This window comes from Etheostoma cragini, chromosome 14 (genome assembly GCF_013103735.1).
Source record: "Etheostoma cragini isolate CJK2018 chromosome 14, CSU_Ecrag_1.0, whole genome shotgun sequence".
NCBI lineage: Eukaryota > Metazoa > Chordata > Actinopteri > Perciformes > Percidae > Etheostoma > Etheostoma cragini.
In genome coordinates, this window is record NC_048420.1 from 2,516,185 (window position 1) to 2,523,585 (window position 7,401).

The 7,401-nt window shown below is 42.7% G+C and overlaps 1 long non-coding RNA gene across 1 annotated transcript; it reads right to left on the reverse strand.

Annotated features, from left to right (window-relative positions):
• Nucleotides 1–3,146: 3,146 nt before the first annotated feature.
• On the reverse strand, nt 3,147–6,116 carry LOC117956679. The gene is made up of 2 exons (XR_004659339.1): nt 5,912–6,116; nt 3,147–4,267 (listed from the first exon to the last, which is right to left on the reverse strand). It is a non-coding gene; the product is annotated as an uncharacterized LOC117956679 (long non-coding RNA).
• Between the last annotated feature and the right edge of the window lie 1,285 nt (nt 6,117–7,401).

Genomic DNA, 7,401 nt, shown 5'->3' on the forward strand with positions numbered 1-7,401 from the left:
TGATAGAAATTCAGTTTCTGTGGGCACATATTTCAGCCCATACTCCACCATCTCCATCCGTGGTTATTAAGGTTTTCTTTCTCTTTTGCACTTGAATAGGATGCCGTTGCTCGGGGATATATTGTAAGTGACTGCTGTTGATCTCGCCACCAGTGTTTCTCTGTGAATAATAGATAGGAAAGCTGACCAGAGATAATATGTCTCTCATTGAGGACGTAGCTCCTAGCGCAAGCAGCGTCTGAGAGATTGCTAACAAGGAGCTTTTTGACTTTTTCATTTATTTATCTCCTTCTCTTTTCATTTTTGCAAAGCCGCAGAATGTTCCTTTTTTTTGTTGGCTCTCATGCATTTATTAATACCAGCGTTCCTTCAAAACATCTCCTCTTGATAAGATGGATAACACATTCCTTTTTATCATACTCTCTCCTTCATACGCACACACACATACACAGACACACACACACACACACACATGCAGCATATCGTACTGACAGTGATGACCTGTGAAATCGGATGGGAGGGCTGCAGTGCTGTTTTGCAGCCTTTCAACACATAAATTTGGGTCACAGAATAGATTATCACCCCACACATGTCACTCTGACACTGATAGATACACTCAATCCCACACTGCTCATAAGTTACACGTTTCATGAAAGTTAAAGCACTTTTAAATTTGATAAATGATCATTCTGTAGACCAATATTGAATGTGTACAGTCACGTTAATATAACCACACTGGCATTGGCTCTGCAATAAAGGAAGCTTGTTTTTTTGTGTGTGAAGCACACATATTTTCCAAGGTGGTTTCATTTGAATTGAAAGAGCCCTGGTTTACCATATTGAGCATGTGGTTTGGACTGCAGAGGCTATATGAAAAGGATCCTATAGAAAAATAAAGACAGAGTGCTCAATTGCTCAGCAGAGGCACTCCACTGTGAAGAATCCACTGTGTTTGAAGTCAATGACAGCTTTTAGGGATTTGGTAGGGACTCAAGTGTTCTCTTTACCCACTTTCACACATAAAGATGTGTGTGTGTGTGTGTGTTCTCTGGGTGTGTGGATGTGTGTGAAGGTGACAAGTACAATGTCAGCTACCCTTGGCAAGCAATAGTGCTGGTGTTTCTAAAGATTTTAAACTACACTTCCAATGATTCTTATATATAAATAACGACTGGGGTCCTTTGTAATCTGCCAGAACATTGCAGAATATCTCAGTGAAACTTTGTACTGATGTGGCGACCCCATTTCTAACACAACAGGGCTATATTTTGCAAGCGGAGAAAACTATAATTAATTCAAGTTTGGAAAGATTGAATGAAAGAAGCCATTGTTTTCCGGAGGTATACCAACGTCACGCTACTCTCTTTTTGTCATGTCAAGACATGACATCATCGCTGCATACCTTGGTGCGTTTTCACCACCTGTTCAAATTAAATTCAAGTTACTTTATTTGTACCCATAGGTAGGTTTTATTTGCAGTAGTGTCCTCATACACACATAAAAACATAGAGGCACATATCATACTTAAATATTGATGTGAGCTAAATTTTACTAAAAGCAACAATGCATAAACACCAAATAAACACCTGTGCAAAATATAGCTATGACTTATTTGTCAGTGTAAAGGCTGTTTTTGTGTCTTTTTGTTCTACACCTAGGGATTGAAAACTACGCCCAGAGGGGAGAAGCTGAAACTCTGTGTGCCTTGGATGGCAGCTGTCATTAAAATGTAGAGTGGAATAGTGTGAAACCACATTTGCATCACCTGTGTGCACATATGTCTTTATACAGTATGTGTGAGTTAAACACAACTGGGACCCACTTAAAGAAGAACCTGCTAGAGGTTAAAAACTCTACAGGGTACCTTTGAGAAGACAAAAAAATGGATTTTGTGTAAATGGCACAAAAAGCCAGATCTGTATCTCACAGTATGGTAAAAAAAGGCCATTTGTGTGAACATATAAACTAATATTTGCATGTGTGATCCAAAGGAAAAGCTCTAATGCAGAAGGCTTCTACGGTTTTTGGGACAAAGACCCCTTAACCGTAAAAGAGACAGATCAGGGACCCCCTACTACATGTAGCCTGTAGTATAAAATGAAGTTGCATATTAAACTGGGCCTACAGTAATGTGTGGGCGGCCTAAACCATTTAGTACATCACATATTATATTACATTATATTATATTACCATTCATTTTTTTTATAGTGCATACAATACTAATCCAAAAACTAAAATAATCAGGGTGATAGGTGGGTTTTAACATACAGGTCTTTCAAGCTGAGTTCACTTCCTGGGGGGAACTAAAGCCTTACACCCAGGAAAATGAGTGTTCCCTAGTTTCCTATCTTTTTCCCAATCGTAACTAGTCGTTTCGGTGCCTAATCTTAACTCTCGTCGCAGAAAAACATCTGGTATTTGGTGGACCAAATTGAACCGTGATGTCCTTCAAAACGAGTGGCAGCTCGCGGTGCTTTGTACCCGGCTCTAGATCTCCTATTTTGGGGTAACTGAACCACCGGCTACCACTGATTCAACGGAGGTCTGGAGCCCGCGTCACAAAGCCGCTCGGGGTCACGCGGCTTGTAGCCAGCCGGCGTCATGTGACCAGCTGACGGTCTCCTAATTGCATTGGATATCATACATTTTGGCGTGTATGCATTTTTGTACGTTGTCATACATTTTTTAACAAAAAATTGGCGGCCTCCCTAAAGCAACTCTGAGGACCCCCCTGTTGAAGATCTCTCCTCAATTGTATTTCGGGATTCAGAGGTCTGGAGCCAAGCTGATCAGGGTATGCTTACAAACCCGAATAGTTCCTGGGCCATCAGAAAGTTCTGTCCTGAGAAAGTTCTTGTTTTGGGCCAGGAACTATTGACCTGGTTCCTCTGTTCCTCTGAAACAGGCTTTCAAAGTCTATTTACTCTGTTTCTAATGCAATAACTGCCTTCGAACTTCTCTTGTGCCATGAAGCAAGACATTTTCCTGATAAATCAAACCCACTAACACATGTAACACAGTGTACAGTACATGCAGCGTGAAGGGCCAGAGAGGCTGCCAATCCTCTTAGCGATGCTCTTGTTTGTTTCAAGTAGCAGTGCCATAATTCATATGTCGATAAGGATGTCTAACAGCTGCGTCGGCCCTGTTATACGTTGGCTTTGTGAGATACTGAAGGTTTTACAGGAGATGTAATGGCATTGTGCTTCTTCGTTCGTGCAGCTTGTCTGTGAGGCGCAGCAGAGACAGCTTTGTTTGTCTAACGTGGAGGTGATAGACAGGAGGTCCGCCCCTCTCGCCCCCACACATACCCCCTCCTCTCCATTTGGTGCACATCAAGGGGATTAGCATCTTATTTCTCAGGTAAAACAAGCAACATCAATGAGTCCTGTAAATTATTTGCCTGGTGCATAAACCGCAGTGCTGCTGAGCCCTTTGTGAGTTAAACACTTTGACATCAATCAATCGGCTGGGGAACAGGCGGAGCCTTCATAAGTTCACCTTCCCCTCCCATGAAAAGATGGGATGAAGCCTCGTATCGATGGGTTTAATTCTGGGGAGAAAAAGATGGAGGGAAGGTAAAAGAGAGATGACGGCTTGCTCCCTCTGGGTTTGGCTGCGAGCTAGTGGGTGGAAGAAAAGAGGGAAAATATGTGAAGGAACTGAGAATCTGTTTCCTGTGACTTCTTTTTTCCTTCTTTCCTTTGCTGTCCTTCCTTCCATCCATTTTTCCTTCTTTTCTCCCTTCCATCCTTTCCTACTTCCTTACTGCCTCAACTTGATTACTTACTTTTCTTCTTAATGATTTCCTGCCACTCTATACATATGACATATCTAACTTTTCTTCCTCCCTCTTCCTTTCTTCATTTTCTGTGTCCCATTGCAATCTTTCCGTCTTTATTTTTTGCCTTTCTCCCCTTTTCCTTCTTCTCCTCCTTTCCTCTTCTCCTTTTGCATCCATTCTTCCTTCTTTTCTGTTTTCTTCGGCTGTTTTTCTTTACTTCCCATTCCTTCCTTTTACACTGCTGTCACCTTTGTTATATGTTTCTTTCCGGCCTCCACTTTTCTTCCTCATACCCTCCTCCCGTCTTTTTTGCTTTCTGTAAACAAGATTTCACAGTAAAGGTCAGTAAACATCAGCCCTGTTCGTTAGTATCTAACCGTCGTGACCATTAGAACTGCAGATCCTGAAAAAGACTTATCAGTGTTTACCCCTACTCCTGCTGATGTCAGCCACACACACACACACACACACACACACACACACCTACACACACACACCTACCTACACACCTACTCCCACAGACACTGTTATCTCTGCTATCTGGTGTTTAGCCAACTCAGACCTAATCCAGTGTGAATTCACTCCCTGGCTTGTACTCAGCAGTTTGCAAACAGATTTGGAGAACAGACACACACGCACACACACACACACACACACACACACACACACACACACACACAGAGGGAGTCAGAGAGTTTGGCCCTGCAGCAGGGAACATCACGCTCCAGTAATGTGATGCTTAGGCAACACTGTGGTACAGTAGTGTGACATTAACATAAATGTGCATCTCGGCGCGAGCAGGAAGAGACATGCCGATATTTAGAGCTGTCTGCATGTGATAGCTCTCTGATTATTTCAGCAGGGCATTTACTGTCCTCATAAACACACACATGGTCTCACACTGCCAAAATATGTCCATTAATCCAGTCATAATGAGTCTTTCGTTCAGTCGTTTGAAATCTAATTTGTCTTAAAAGCGGGACAGCAAGGGGTCCACATGTGATGAGTTGGGAGTGATAAGGCCATACCCTTCTATCATAGTGGTCTTCATTTGACGGGGTCACCAAAAAGGTTTGCAACCCCTGATTAGAAGATTAACAATGAGCTCCATCTGTTGTGCATGCCAATAGGCCTATTATTTTATGTTAAATGATCATTGCTGACATGCATTATCCAATACACTAACTCTAACCCATTCAGAGTCCACAATACAGGGACTGCCACAGGCCTCCAGTCTCACCTGTGTGTGACCAGACCCTTTTGCATAAACAGCCTTTTTTAATGAGCTACTGCTGTGATTGGCAGCCACACAGTCAGAAAGTTAGCTTAGAGCTGATTGGTCAGAGTCCAACAAGTCCACATGAACACGACAATTCCCGCTTTAAAGTACTCAAATTCGCCACGTCCTAGAATTCCCCCTCTGAGTAACTTGGCTCGTTTTACCGACAAACCTGCTTCCACTTGTTGGAAAGCTTAGAGGTTTTCCTTCCTAAAGCAACTTTCTACAAACAAGCACCAATATTTTGAGAGAAAAAAAGAAAAGGCGTCATTAAAGCATAAGCTCTGTTGTCGATACTGTTGCTTTTTCTAAGAATCCAAGACTATTCTGAGACTCCAGGTAGACGACGTGACTCATTAGGATGGATGGTTTTGCAGCAATGTTGATCTGACTTTCAGTTCCTCCACCTCCATGCATGCTCTCTGCAGTCTGCAGCCTCTCTCCTTCGCTCTCTCTCTCTCTCTGTCTGGATTTCTCAGGAGACCTGGTTAGATAAGACCGCCTGAGCTTTAAAACCAACAAAGAGCCTGGGAAGAGGAGTCTGACACGCAGAAACATTCAGTAAGTGTAAAGCGTGGAGGCTAAAACCAGAATATGTTGCTCTGCAGCGATGAATGCACACACACTATATATATATACGTGGGTGACGAACACAGACAACCCATTTTCTTTCAATTTCTCATGTGATCTTTTTTTTTCTCCCTGCCTCCCTCCTCCTCGTCTTTCCTTCTTTAAAGTTTCTATTTGTGAAATCCCTTGAGGCCTCTGTGTCATTATGGTATTATTCTTCTTATTATTAGCTGGTCAGTCTGGGCCGATGTGAACTGCTTGGCTCCTTGTCCTCCTACACACACACACACACACACAATTACTATATTGTCATCAGAAAACCGTTTATTCCACCTGTTCTCTCTGAGTGCCAGCAGTCTGCTATTACTGTACATACAGCTCCACACCGTTGACTCTGTGTTGCGTAACAAACAGACTCACTCCTCTCTGCTTTGCTCATGTTTCATTTAAGCATCTTACACACCACTGTGGTCAAATTAATGAGCAAAAGACTAGCTTTCATATAAAAAAGGCCAAAGGCAGAGAGAGACATTAACAGTAACAAGCTGATTTAGTGGGATCATAAAGTTGTATGTTTTGTAACATTTTTCTCTTGAATGACTTAGTGATTTCCCTTTTTTTCAAGTAAAAAATGCTCAAAAATAATTTGCTCCTCCACAAATTCTGCACCGGTATCTTCCCGTCGTCTGCTATAAACAATCATAGTGTGATCGGGCAAAAAATAAGGGTGGGATGATGAGAAAATATTTCTGGATCAATTTCCTACTTTGAGATTTTCTCCTAATAAAGTAGTTATCCTGTCTTAACTGTTGGCTTACAACACACACACACACACACACACACACACACACACACACACATGCACCCCAAACAGCCGACCGATAACGCATCATAGCACAGCTGATTTGCCCCATGGGTTGACACTCGCTGTCCAGTCCCATCATATTACCCTTCCCAGCCAGCCCAGTGGTGTCGGTTGGTCTGTGCCCGAGTGTTCACATGATCCGGGTTCATCTAGATATTGCTGTTGTTCCGTGGCGCTTTCACCAACGTGATTTGTCACAACTTGTAAAGTGTTAAGCGAAGAAAAAACAATCTGAAGGCAGCGGGATGAAAGGGAAAGTGTGTCATTGATTTTGAGCATTTGTTTTCTGAGGAAAAAGGTCACACTGGGAAATACTTGGAGAAGTCTGCAAGGGCTTTGACTGAGCACTCTTGGCCCTAAATACATCTATGTTCGCAAATAGTACTCTGCCAGAGGCTATTTGAGCCATTCTGATGATATACTATGCTTCACTTTTCCAGCGTTATGCATTTTGAATCCCCCTCCCTCCCATCCTAACAGATTCCTCATGACCTGTAGAGCACAGAAACTCCCTCAGTGAAAAAAAACTGCTTGTTTGCCTGTAAACTCCCCATTAAAAAAAAGATCTGACCGCTGTCAGATTTCTGTTGTTTGTGATGGCAGAGACCCAGCATGGAAGGGTCTGGGGGTTTAAGGCAGCTACTAGTTTGGATGTCATACGAGAAGGACATTAAGACCAAAACACTGCGGGGGAAACAGAGCAAGTTGAAAGATGTGAAACACCCTGTGGTCATGATACAATGTGAAATTTACTGTAGGGGAACCATGCACACAGGCAGGGATGTGTATGCAGATGTAAGATATGTGCCAGATGGAACCAGACACACACACACACACACACACACACACACACACACACACACACACACACTGAGTCCACTCTGTGCTATTTTGGGAGATGAG